Below are 15,313 nucleotides of genomic sequence, written 5' to 3' on the forward strand. Positions count from 1 at the left end.
GGTGCTACAGAAGAATGCTGAAGATTAGATGGGTAGATCACATAACTAATGAGGAAGTATTGAATAGGATTGGGGAGAAGAGAAGTTTGTGGCACAACTTGACTAGAAGAAGGGATCGGTTGGTAGGACATGTTCTGAGGCATCAAAGGATCACCAGCTTAGTATTGGAGGGCAGTGTGGAGGGTAAAAATCGTAGAGGGAGACCAAGAGATGAATACACTAAGCAGATTCAGAAGGATGTATGTTGCAGTAGATACTGGGAGATGAAAAAGCTTGCACAGGATAGAGTAGCGTGGAGAGCTGCATCGAACCAGTCTCAGGACTGAAGACCACAACAACAACTACAACATGGAGTGTTCTTCTATATTGCGCTGAAACATGGACTATGAGGAAGAAAGACAGAGAAAGGCTGGAGGCTTTTGAGATCTGAACATGGCAGAGGATGGAAAGAATAAGTTGGATGGACAGAGTAAAAAATGAAGAGGTACTGAGAAGAGTGGGAGAGAAAAGACAGTAACTAGATGTATTAAAGAGAAGAAAAAGAAATTGGATTGGGCATATATTAAGAAAGAATGATGGACTGATAAAAACAGTTTTAGAAGATTATGTAGAAGGGAAAAGGAAGCGAGGAAGGAAGAGATTCCAGATACTGGATGACATGATGGACAGTACAACATACAGCAGCCTTAAGAAGGAAGCAATGGTTCGCAAAAAATGGAGAGGCAAAGGACCTGCTGATATAGCAGATAACTGATGATGATGACGACTTATGAAGTCTTGAAGTCACTCTCATATCTGGGAACTTATTCCACATTCTAGCACCTTCATTAACAGCCTGCTTTCCGGAAATCTAGAAATATGGAATCTGCCTTTTGCCCTTCATCCAAAGTTCGCAGTATATCAAGCAAGGAATGGGCAAGCTGAATTTGGCATGAGTGGTGCTTTCTAAAACCATGCTGATTCATGGACATAAGCTTCTCAATCTCAAGAAAATTTGTTACATTGGAACTGTGAATATGTTAAGTGATGGCCTGGGCTGCTGTTTCTTTTCATAGCAGGACCCCTTTGGTTGGCATTTGTGGCACACTTGCAGCACATTGGTATATCAATATTTTATGCCCAGTTTTGTTGCCCTGCATGGCAAGCCATCCTAGGGCTTACCTTTCAGCAAGATAATGCCCACTCTCACATAACGAGAGTTTCTACTGTTTGTCTTGTGCTTTCCAGACCAGTAAGATCATGGATCTCCCTCCAGTTGAGAACGTTTGGAGCATTATGGGCAGGGCCCTTGCAGGATTTTGATGATCTAACATACCAGTTGGACAGAATTTGGCACGATATCTCTGGGGCGGGCATCCAACAACTCTATCAATCAATGCCAAGCCAAATAACTGCTTGCATAAGGGGGCCAGAGGTGGACCAATGTGTTATTGACATGCTCAGTTTATGAAGCACTTTCTCTCGAATAAATCATCTAATTTCCCTGAAATTGTAATCGTTTGTTTTTCTGTACATGTACATCACATTTACCAATTTCCATCCCATTCAGACGATTCCTTCATAGTATGTTGTTTTCTCTCTTCTATTGTTTCTTCACCCCCCCCCCCCCCCCCCACACACACACACACACATTTTATGGAAGCTTTCTTTATTTTGTTTTGGTTGCTACTGCCAAACAAGAGAAGGTATGTTTTGAAATAATTAGTAACCTTTTAGCTGTACATACTGTGTTTCTTCATTAATTATAACCTTCCTTAGTGACAGCATATAAAGCTCAGACATTTGTCTCATTGCTAATTATTTTCTGAATCAGTACCCCTATTTGACCACTACAACTCAGATGGTTGCTCTAGTTTGCAACATTGGAATAAGCCTCAAAAATCTGCAGTGTTCTTCCTCCATAGAAACTACTCCTGTATTTTGAGGTAAACTTACTAGTGATTGATTATGAATCCACACGCGATTGCCTGATTTCTCTCCTTTCTGTCTCCTGCGTACTCCCCTACATTCCCTTTAGAGTGACCAAAACATGTTATTTGTTTAACCCCAATTGTGCTGCTATGTATCTTAATGATCTCATTTGGATGTTAGCACTTCATATAACTTAGTCTAGATTTGATACTTTTTCACCCTTCCTTTCTACACCCCCTCACACGACATTGCTGACATTCTCCATTTACATGTTGGATTTGTGTCAAAGGAAAGTATCTTTTTTCCTGGTTAGTAAGATCATTCTTCAATATGTTTACCACATAATTACCTTGTTCAAATACAAATGTAATTTTTCCACAAAAACAATTGTAGGCTAAAGCTGTTCTGTACCATGATAATACTTGCAAGGGAATAGCAATTTCTGTTGTAACTGATAACTGTACTTTCATCTTATAGCTATTTCTACACCTTATACAAGTAGATTTAATGATTCACTTATGAGCCAAACCATTATGACCAAGGCCTACTGTGAGGTTGAATGCTTCCTCGTGGTGTTGCAGGCACATGCCCCTATGGTAATGACATCTTTCAACAGGATAACTGTCCGTGTTACAAGGTCATAAGCATGCTACAGTGGTTTGAGGGCCATTATATTGAACTCATATTGATGTCTTGGCCAGCAAATTTGCACCGTCTGTACCTATTGGAACACACATTGGGCGCCAGCTGCATCCCCATAAACCATCATCCCATAATTTGTTGGAATTACTTGACCTGTGCATAGACATATTGGGTCATATACTTACAGCACCCTATCAAGAACTTGTAGAATCTATGCCAAACAGCATGTCTGTTGTACTGTGTTTGAAAAGTGGAACTATATGCTATTGAACAGAAGGTCACAATGTTTTGGCTCATCAGTGTATATTGTGCGGAAAATGATGATCCATAACTATGATGTAAACAAGTTTGTAGTAAAGTTAAATAATGAATGATAATTGACTATGTGGTGTTCGTAATTATGACCTCCTGATATGACATAAGCATCTGTTAATACGAGGGCTATCGACAAAGTACATTACGTTTTGAAATTAAAAATAAATAAAGCATTGGAAATTTTTTTTTATTATACACAGATGAAAGCCACACTTAAATACTACTTTTCTACACAGTTGCCACTTAAATTAAGGCACTTATCGTAGCGATGGACGAGCTTGGAAATTCCTTTGTCGTAAAATTCGGTCGCCTGCCCCTTCAACCACGTGGCGACTGTCTTTTGGGACAGAAAAGGTGTGATTTTTGTGGATTTCCTGAAAAGAGACACTACAATAAACTCTCAAAGGTATTGCCAAACTCTGCACAACCTCAGAAGAGCAATACAAAACAAGCGCAGGGGAAAGTTGGGCTCAAAGATATTGCTGATTCACGACAACGCCCGGGCCCACACGGCAAATGCCACTCGTGAAGTTCTCGAATCTTTTAAGTGGGAGTTGTTTCCTCATCCGCTGTACAGTCCCGACCTGGCACCGAGCGACTTCCACTTATTCCCAGCAATAAAGAAGTGGTTGGCTATACAGCGTTTTGATGACGATGCACAGCTTCAAGAAGAGGTAACCAGGTGGTTGAAGGCACAGGCGGCCGAATTTTACGACGAAGGAATTTCCAAGCTCGTCCATCTCTACGATAAGTGCCTTAATTTAAATGGCAACTATATAGAAAAGTAGTATTTAAGTGTGGCTTTCATCTGTATATAATAAAAAAAAATTTCCAATACTTTATTTATTTTTAATTCCACAACGTAATGTACTTTGTGGAAAGCCCTCGTATAATCCAAGCTCCAATACATACAACTCTGCCAACACAAGCATATTCAGAAATAATAATAATTATTATTATTTAGCTTTCATTCCATCTCAGAGGCAGATGGTGGGCTGCAGAAGAGCATAGTCCTTTTCAGCTGATACTATGAGTTTAACTTAGAGATATTCTCATTTGACATTATTGTATTTGGGAGAAGAAGATGTTCAGTGGAGGAACTGGGGCACCGCTGTGGCATTCGCCTAACAGCCAAGGGAAAACCTCCAAAAACTGTGTCTAGAGCTGCTGGTTTTGCCACTTTATTTTGGTGCATTGAGTGTGGCTGTCAGTTTGAGGAAGGCTGCATGTAGTGCAGTCACCATTGCATATCTTATGGTGGTGACTAGCTCGCTAGTAACCATTTTCATTGCATCTCAGAGCTGTGAGGCTTCGTATGAGACTGCCATCAGTCTTCTTCACTAGAGCACTAACTGCGACTGCCTCTCTCACCGGTGGTCGCACACTGCATGTTGCCCGGGCAGTGGCATGCGGCTGACTGGGTAGCAGCAGCCGTCTCCCCATCCCATTGCTGCCACTGGCAGGAGTGGGGAGGTGGCCACCACTGGGAATCGGTAGCGCCTGACATCTGTTGGTTGTCAGTGATACTTGTGCCTCGCTTGAATCTTCTGTTCCTGATTCCCAGGTTGGTAAGCTGAGATTTCTTCGCTGCAGCAAAACCAAGCAAATTACTGATTGTGTTCTTCACCACAATTTGTGCACTTTGGCAGTTCTTCTGTACTTTTAGTGCAGTTGTGGCTGACGTGGTCATCTGTGCATTTTATGCAGGTGGGCTTATTGTTGCAATACGTCGCCACATATCAGTACGCATGGCATTTGAAATATTGCGATTTCCTTTTGAGTTCTTCTGGCATCATCTTTACTTACACTGAGGTTCCGAGTACTTTGGTGACTGAGAGTAGGTTGTTGAATTCAGGGGCTGAGTTCTTGTTCTTGTTGGGCTCCGATGGCAGTTGGACCCTCCTCTTGAAGATGAAGGGGGGTTGTTACTTCTGGTTGGTCTTATGATGAAGATGTACCTTTCCTCACCAGAATCTCAGGTCGCAAAAGTAGTTGTTTACCTCTTCACATGTGACGATCCATGGAAGTCCTCGGATGATGACTTTAACGTATCGTTGTTTGCCATTCTTAAAAATCAGAGGTTGTGGAATTTTGCGTTGCTGGTACACGAGACACACTGCTTTGTGATTCCCAGTAGTTGTCACTTGCATTTGCAAAATATGGCCATCACAGATAGTCTTCACTTTAAAGCCCAACTTCACTAGTAAATTCAAATCTCCTCTGTTCTCACTCCATGATTTATCACATTCATAGTGACTGTACATTGTGGCTGGTGGTGTCTTCTTGCCCCACTTCGGTGAGCAGGATTATTGCTTTTCCCGTTGTTGGTGGGAACTGTTTCACTGTGCTGCAACTGCTCTGCAATTTCTGTGTGCTCACAACAGTTGACTTTATTTGCCAGGTTTCCTCGATCTTCACTTCATGTTTCCCATGCTGAAGATTGTTCATTGTTCAGAAGAACAACTGCTCTGTTGCGCTCTGCAGTACTGGCAGTGCATGCTCATGACAAATTAAATCATTGCTGTTTTGTATGGGTTATTTAAACTTATAATCTGTTTGGAATGCCTGCTAGAGAAAGGCAATTGCTCCACTGTAAGAGAAGCATATGCTAACGCCCTGTTATTCTAGCAAGATAGATTGGGATAGTGGAGGAAAATTATAACTTAAAGTAGGTAGGATAGTAAAAGATGAAGGATAATTACATAGAAACCAAAAGAAGAAGCAATATAAGGCATTACTCTACAAAGTTAACATAGATTATGAACCGTCTGAGGTCAATGGCGTGTAACTATAGCCCATTCCTGACAGTGGCATTGAAAAGTATGTTTCAAGATGCTATCGTGTATATTCCAGTTGACCCATGTACATCAGTTTGCATAATACAGGCATGAGGCTGTTGATATCCACTTCATATCTCCCTCTTCATCTCTTCTTAATCTTCCATAAATATCTAAAGCCAATATTCAACATAGTATAAAGTTCAAATGTAAATGTCTAGCTAAAACTTATTCTGTTCTTTTCATAAGTAATCATTTTACCAACTGTTAATTAAGTCATTTGTACTTGATCATATGAAAATACCATACATGTCATATAATTAACACCAAATGATAATAGACACTTAAAGTGTGCATGGTTATTTCGAAAATGATGACTACGTCAAATAAGTGGTCCACCAGATTAATTGTAACCATCGAGTAAAATCAAATAATATCTCCCAAATAGGTTGCTTAGCTACAACATCTGCCGAGAGAGGTCTGTTAATAGTTTGACTCAACATTTTGATGAACTTTTACTTTAAAGAAATCATTGCTACACTCCTCCAGAGTTGACAGAGTGGGACACAAAACTCTACCCTACATAAAACTGTATTTAGCTCTAAAATATTCAAGCTGACACTCGTCCTTGAAGTTAATTCGACAGCGTATACATGCTATGAATTAATGACGAAATCATACAGTGCAATCATGCCAAAATGTAACTCTCAATTTCTAAATTATCCTTTAGAGACTTACTTATGTGCTCTAGCTTCTGGACCTTCTTATCTGTTTTCTTCTTTATATCAGCATTAGTGATCTCTTGTGTACCATTAAGATCAGTGATTGTTCCTTTGTCTCTGCCAGGGCCTTTTTGAATTTAACACCTTGGAAAACTATGTTTGCTTTCAACTCGTCACCTTGAGCCTTTATGCTGGTGTTAGTAGTATTAAGCCTAGCACCTAGCTCATCACCTTAAGATTTTAAACTTGCATTAGTAGTATCTAACCTAGCAGCTTGTGTATTTAACTGTTCTTTTACTCCCACAAGGATCCTCAATAGTAATAATGTGCATATCAGTGTTACTCAAGTTGTTTCCACTTTCTGCACATCCTTGATACATCTTCCATCTTTTGAGTCAACACAGGCATGCAACTGAACCAATAGTTAGTTTGAGACTAATCTCCTACTAATGACTTGTCACCCCACTAGCAGTAACTCAGTTAAAAACAATCTTTTGAATGGACATACACTTTAACTATCCACAGAACACACCACAATCATCAAGCAACAAAAAATCAGATGGGATTCAACACAGTTCACTGAAGTTGTCTTAAAGTAAGTTGTGATGCCAATGGAGCCCCAGATCCCTAATCATAGTGAACTGGACTACTGTTGATAAGTGCACCGCTGATGTAGCTACTGTGTGCTGCTGTAGTGCAGTTTTTGCACTGGATGGAACAGTCGTAGTGTTGGCCATCAATTCTTCTAATATAATTATTAATTATCATCAAATTATATCTTCTGAACTCTCTTTTTTTTCCTTGGATGTACTGCGTATTTATTTCATCATACAATTTCTTCTGTTGACTTTGCCACTAAGGCCAACAGCAATGATCAGTTCTTCACTTTAAAATATGAATTTCTTCTTAATTAGTGCTTAATATGAATTTTCTTTCTCAGTTTCATCGAATCTCACCACAAATTTATTCTGATCTTGCACTAGGGCACCAGAATGTGGTGTTCTGTATTTAGAAGTGTGTATATTTATCGTCAAATTCTGAACTGTGGCACCCTTAATTATAATTTCTTCATAAACCGTGCAAGTGACACAGGGTAGATTTAGATTCCTCTGCAGTTATGGCATGAGGGAGAAACCTGTAAACCTTTAAATGTTTCCAATTTTCTACAAATGAATAGGAAGTACTTCTCAGAACAGTTATGTTGCTTCTTCCGATACAGTTAGTTACTGTGGAGTAAAGGTGCGTTTACATCTGTGCACCTTGCGGCTAATCGCCGTGTGGCTGTAGCTTCCCTTCCTGCAAGTAGGAGCACACATGTAGGTGCATACCTCTTCCTCAACGTATGCATGCAAGTGATTCCATTCATACCTGTGTTCACACTGTGCGTTGCTACTTACGTGTAGGACAAGCTACAGCGACTAGCTGCAAGGCCCACAGGTGTAAACACACCTGAACAATGCATGTACAATTTGTTCGCATACATTGACTTTGATGTTACTTGCACAACATCTGACATTTTATAATGGAATGAATGAGCTAATCGACAAATAACTCATCGTTTTCTGTTCTCTGTGACATCATTCGCTTTGTCACGACACACTCTTAGTAGATGGGTGTATGCTGTTCCTCCTAGCTGGAACATCGAAGTGTGTAACAAATGCAGAACCCAACTGCAACTCGTGGTAAGCCGGAGTAGCTGTCCTACCTTGAAGATGCGCAGTGTCCATCCATAACAGTTTACAAGTAAAAACGAAGGCAAAGACCTCCAAACAGTTTCAATTCCAAACTGTTTAACTATTAAGTGGTTTCAACTATTGCAGTCATCATTCATCGGCTAGATAGATCACTTTACCAAAGCGATATGTTACAGTTTGTAACTGCTTTTCGAGTTTGAATAGCATATGATGATGTCTCCAGCATCGGAAGACGAAATGTTACAGCTTGAGTGCCCATAAAACAAGATCAAGTGGAAAATATTTGGACTAGTTGTTGTTGATTGATGTTTCACTAGCAGCAGCACACTCTTAACAACCCCATTCCCACCCTTAGGTATCACAATGATGATAAAATGAACGTAATTAAGTTTCACCATTATGGTAAATATATAATTATCTTCCATTTACTGAGGAAAGTAAAAGATGCAATTTCATAGGTTAATTAACACTTTGAAAAGTGACACAAAAGTGAAAGAAACAGTTTTTCGGAGTGTAAAAGCGTAAATGAAATTTCAAATAATAGTTCCAAATAATATGATGATCCCAAAATGCCCACAACCAAAATAAGATGTGCAGTTTGCAAAGAAACTTTGTCAAAATATGAATGATATCAAATGGCTCATTAAGCAGAGATGTATCATCAGCTACTTTTGTTTGGGTGTCAGAATGGTACAGATTCATTTCAACACCATACACAAGCATTGAAAACTTTTAATGAATGCGCTATACTGGTATGACAGAAGTATAGTTATTGTAACTATTGATGCTAAATAATGTTATTTAATTTAAGATTTGCCACAAGTTCCACAGCAAAGTTTCATAGGATGTCCACTTGAAGTATCTGTAGTAGGCAGGTGTTAACATAACTGAAGCCAGCCATGGTATTGTAATACACTTTTTTATGTAAAAAGGGGAAGACTTAACACCATTTATTAGTCTCGTGAAGAGGAAAGTGTTACATGTTCTTTCTCAATGTGAATTCATCCACAAAGGTTAAGACTTTGATAGGTGTAACCCAGTTTCCATTGCTTGAAATATACTTTGCAATTTTGTAAATAATTTAAGTGCTACATTTAGAGAGGACAAAATATGACAAAGAGGGTGTCTGAGGCATATTGACTGTAGTCTGTGACAAGAAAATGTTTTATAGTCATACAGATGTGGGCATATATGTTTTCATGGGACAGTCACATTCCCACAGTTTTCAGTGAAAAACTTCCATCAAATATGAAAACAACTTTTCGTATTTTTTATGCTGATTCCTTTTCCATCTACAGTTAAATGTATTCTCTATCATTACTAACTGCAGAAACAAAGTGAAAGATGTTACGGTTATGTTTTATGTGAACCATGCACCATCTATTTTCCTTGTTTTGGTAGTGACAACAGTTCATTCAAAAGCTGCCACAGAAGTAAATTATTATTTTTAATTATTTTATAGCCCTCTTGACCACTGCAGTCAATTATACATAGGCTTGCACTTGGAGTTGTTATTCAATAATGCAATTCACTTCAATAATAATTCAACCAGGATGAAAAATGCTTCTATTACAGCACTTTAAGATGAATATGTCCTGGGCAGAGTTAGGGTTGTAAAAGAAGGGGATTAGCTTTTTGACTGATCTGGCTGCTTCAAAGACATTTAAATAAAAAGATCTTGACATATTCACACTTTTTTACTTTTTGGTATTAGTACCCATGCCATGTAATATAATGCATTGTGTCAAGTCAGGTAACATGATACAAGCTATATGATACTATATATTGTTTACTATGGCTGGTGAATCTTCTGGATTTTGGGCATAGGATCAAGGACTTAGTCTATAAATTTCAAGAGAGCTCACTGCGCTGGGGAAGTAGGATTAACACTTGAAAAAGTGCGAAGATGTTTTGATTTAAATGTCTTCGAAGCTGCCAGATAAGTCAAAAAACTAGTTCCCTTCTTTTGCATCCCTAACTCTACCCAGGATATGTTCACCTTTTTTCATGCCATGATAGGAGGATTCTCATTCTGATTCTCAACTTTTACTCTGCCATTTTCACATTAGATTGCCATAGCTTGACAACCAATGTAGATTTTTGTTGGCTGGTCTAGTGTAGGTTTTTCATCGTCTTTTGAACCGTGTTGTTTATACCATGGCAATGCAGAAATCTTTTACAAAACAACAAGACAAACATTAATTGCATGTAGTTGCCTACTTTCTCGCAAAATTTGAACCAGTTCACACAAGTTTGAAATGTATACATGGAATGTGTAAAGAAACTAAAAAAAAATCTGTTATTTTTTACATAGTATCCAAATGAACCTAGAGTTTTGAAAGTGAGTTTTCAGCTTTATTGTATGAATGCATTTTTTATTTATATGAATAACTTTAAAATGCTTCTGCACATTCAGTTCACGTAAGAATGAATTTTATAAGCTACATTTAGCTCAACTTTAAACCAACGTATCTTTACAATGGATTAAAATTATTGGAAAAAAAATTCTCTTTGAGTTTATCCTTTTATCTACCTTAGTGAGAAGATTGAACCTGTTCATACAAGTTTACAGTGTAAAAGTGGCATGCTTCAAAAACCTCCCAGAAAAACTTTTTTTTTCACATAGTTGCACATAAAATTGTAATGGTGCATATACAAATGATGCCATTAGCCGAGCATAAATTTCAGACCAATTAACTTCTTCTGCAAAAGGAACTAATCAATTTGCTGGTCAGCAGCTCTGGTTTGTCATTCAAACCTTGTTTAACATATTGTAACATAGCTACAGTAAGCCAGATATTCGAATGACTATACAAATAACAGCTGGCCTGGGCTAAACCAAAATCTTTTTACCCCATGTTCCTATCTTGAATACGAACTGGCCACCAAGACTTCCCAACAGCGATTCTGCACGCAGCCATTTGAGACATATTTGTTACAGTGCTTCCTTGCTTAACAATAACACAAAAAATGAAATGATCATATGGCATTGTTAGCCAGGAGGTCCCATCTGGGGAAATTTGGCTGCCGAGTGCAAGTCTTATTTCAGTTTGACGCCACATTGGGTGACTTGCGTGCCGGCGACTAGGATGAAATAATGATAAGGACAACCCAACACCCAGTCCACGAGCGGAGAAAATCTACAACCTGGCCAGGAATCGAACCTGTGCCCGCTTGCATGGGAGGCAAGCACATTACCACTCAGCTAAGCAGGCGGACACAATAAGACAATTCACTAGTGCAGTATTATACAAGGATTATTATAACTTACTATGATATAAAGGTTGTTTTGTTCTTCTGTCTGGTGAATATTTACCCTTCTGTCAGATATTTTCTTTCTTACTACTACACATTTTTTCTGTTATTCTTTTATAAATTCTGTTTCTTGGTGTTCTCATCACATGTCCAAAGAATGAGATGCATTTCTTCCTGATCATACTCATTACTGGGTCTATTATGTGATGCTGTGGTGTATCGAGAGGTTGTAACAATGGAAAATTGTACTGAAATGCAGGAGGATCTGCAGCGAATTGACGCATGGTGCAGGGAATGGCAATTGAATCTCAATGTAGACAAGTGTAATGTGCTGCGAATACACAGAAAGATAGATCCTTTATCATTTAGCTACCAAATAGCAGGTCAGCAACTGGAAGCAGTTAATACCATAAATTATCTGGGAGTACGCATTAGGAGTGATTTAAAATGGAATGATCATATAATGTTGATCGTTGGTAAAGCAGATGCCAGACTGAGATTCATTGGAAGAATCCTAAGGAAATGCAATCCAAAAACAAAGGAAGTAGGTTACAGTACGCTTGTTCGCCCACTGCTTGAATACTGCCCAGCAGTGTGGGATGCGTACCAGATTGGGTTGATAGAAGATATAGAGAAGATCCAATGGAGTGCAGCGCACTTCGTTACAGGATCATTTAGTAATCGCGAAAGCATTACGGAGATGATAGATAAACTCCAGTGGAAGACTCTGCAGGAGAGACGCTCAGTAGCTCGGTACGGGCTTTTGTCAAAGTTTCGAGAACATACCTTCACCGAAGAGTCAAGCAGTATATTGCTCCCTCCTACGTATATCTCGCGAAGAGACCATGAGGATAAAATCAGAGAGATTAGAGCCCACCCAGAGGCATACCGACAATCCTTCTTTCCACGAACAATACGAGACTGGAATAGAAGGGAGAACCGATAGAGGTACTCAAGGTACCCTCCGCCACACACCGTCAGGTGGCTTGCGGAGTATGGATGTAGATGTAGATGTAGAATACTGTTTCATTTGAATCTATTCTCCAATTCCCATTTACTTGATATTGTTTACTTATGCATATCCTAATTATTATTCTTTCTATCTTGAGTATCTTCTGTTGTATTAGTTGTTTTGAAAATGGTTTCAGCTCCATTTGTAACTGATTTATGATTTTATCATCTCATTTAAATAATGAACTGACTTATGTAAGACTGTTCATGATGGATCCACTTTCATATCTTTCCTTTTTAGCTTCAAATGAAGTGTTTCACAATGGAATTAGAATCTGCTAGATGCAAGAAAAAATTACTCTTGCCAGTGTATTTCACTAATTCAGCTAACACATAGCAACCATGTAAGGTCAAATGGTACATACAACCTAAGGAAACAATTTTATGGTATGAAAAAAATAATTATCCCTCTTGTATTATTAATTAATGTGATGTTTCAATTAACCCTGAGGTTCCCCTATCTTAAAACTAGAAAATTTACTGAGAAAATAGTACTCTGTCATCTGGTGCTTGCCTTTTCACTCATTGCTAATGGCAGTCTCGACAACCCATCAGGTAATTTATTTTGTAAAGCTTTTATATAGTTGATCTCTAGTTGAAATTCCTGGGGAATCAATACCCATCAAATTTATGTTACGCAGAAACCTACTTTCCATATGGGACACTAGTGCTTAATGATCCAGATATGTGATTACTTTAGAGCCCCAAATTAATGTTTGAAATTTCTGTATGCTCCATACAAGAGCTGACAGCTCCTTCTCAGTCAGTGTGTAGTTGAGTTCATGCTTATTGATACTTCTGCTAGAAAAGATGATGGTGTTACATTCTCCAAAATTTGGATTCCACTCACACTGGAATAGTTCACATGCCACACCATATTCTGAAGCATCCATTGCCAGTTTAAATGGTTCATTCATTATGGGGTTTCTGATATTGGCATAAGCACTAAAGCTTGCTTAATATTTTGAAAAGCTTCCGATGCTCCTTCATTCCATATCCTCTGAGACTTTTGGTTTGGCAGAAAAAGTAGCCTAGGATCAGTCATAGGTTGACCTTGTACATAGTGACAGCAAAATGCAGCGAATCCAAGGAAAGAACCTAACAGTTTCACATTTTTTGGTTCTGGATAGTCCTTGATCACACTTACTGACTATATATCTGGTCTTATCCTGTGTATTCCTACAATATGTCCTAAAAATTTGAGTTGTTCTCTTTCAAAATGTGTTTTCGATAACTTAATAGTAATGTCATTTACGTTAAATCTTTGATTAACAATGTTCAGTACCATGTCTTTGACACTAGTGAAATATCATCTACATAAATGATTAATTCCTGCAATAAGACCTTGCCTGAATCTTCATCCAGTGTTTGTATGAACACTGAGACTGAGATGTTTAACCCAAAAGACAGCTCTCTAAATTGATATGCTTTTCCATCAAATAAAAATGCAGAACACTTCTGCGAATACTCATGCAGGCTTACCTGCTGACACCAAGCACTTAAATCCATAGAGCTAAGATATTCCCTCCCCTTCATGTTCAAATTTAATTAACACCTTGTCAATACAGATGAGTCTGTCTGTCTCTGTTTTTGTGTGTTTATTAAGTGTTCATGTGTGTAACACCTAGATACCTCTCTGGTAGTTTTTCTTACTACTAATAAGAGATTGTTGTGTATGCTTAAACTTCTTTCTATTATTCTATTTTCCACTATCGTATTCATTTCCTATGTTCTGCAGGTCTAAAACTTAAGGGAAGAGGATACAGTTTACAACAGAATGGTTCATTATCTTTTATTTTAAATTGGCGGACTTACACAACAGTTACTTCAGGTTTATTGGAGAATACACTGCTATACTTTAACAGGTTATTATATAAATTGTACCTTTGTCCTTCAGTTAAAAGGCTGGATTCATAAGCTTTAATCTGTATCTGTTCACCCAATTCATCAATGTCCATTACTGATTCCTGTCTGCTCACTACTTGAGCAGTGCAACTAAACGCATGTTATCCAATAATACTTTTTGCTTACTTGCTAGGTGATGTATCTTTGTTACTACATAATTGGAATTTTCATTTTTTCAGTACAATACAGGGTGTTTCACAAACTAATTGTGAAACAAAGTTGAACATTTTACACGAGGTACAACATTTAGTTAAGTTTACTTATGAAATACTGCATTGGACAAATGACAACCATTCATGACCATACAATACTCAAGGAATTTCACGCAGTTTTTGAACACATCTTTCGTACCTGGTGGAGGAATTCTGGAAGTTTCATCCTGAATTCGATCTTTTAACTGTTGCAAACTTTTCAGTTTGTTAGAGTACATTCTCACCTTCAAATATCCCCATAAATAAAAGTCTTACATGGTTAAAGTAGGCGACAGGCCTGTTCTTGGGAGTTTGGATGGTTTTTTTGACAACTGGTTGACTTTCAATTCGATGCACTGGCAGTTGCACAGAAGTTTCTAACCCAATTCAATATTGGAAATCAGCAGGAAATGGATATCGTAGCTCCACCTTGAAATGATTACAAAAGGCATTTTGCACACGCATGACAGTTCTCTGCTTTCTGATGAATTCCAATACCTTCTTCATCATGCAGATGGGAGGGTGGGAATCCATCATCTTCCACGGAAACAGCTCCTTGACACCTGTACTGTGGGATGGAGACGAGCTGGCAGCAGCTCCATTATGCTCTGGGGAACATTCGTGAAGGCATCCATGGGTCCAGTGGAGCTCATGCAAGGCACCACGACAGCTAGGGAACACTGGTTGCTGATCACATACACTCCTTTATGACAATCTTGTTTCCTGGTGGATTTTTCAGCAAGATAATGCACCATTTCACAAGGCCAGGAGTGTGATGGAATAGTTCAAGGAACACAGTGGTGAGTTTCAGTTGATGTGCTGGCCCCCCAACTTGGCAGATCTGAACCTGATCAAATACATCTGGGATGAGACTGAACATGGTGTCAGAG

The sequence above is a fragment of the Schistocerca cancellata genome, chromosome 3 (genome assembly GCF_023864275.1).
Source record: "Schistocerca cancellata isolate TAMUIC-IGC-003103 chromosome 3, iqSchCanc2.1, whole genome shotgun sequence".
Classification (NCBI taxonomy): domain Eukaryota; kingdom Metazoa; phylum Arthropoda; class Insecta; order Orthoptera; family Acrididae; genus Schistocerca; species Schistocerca cancellata.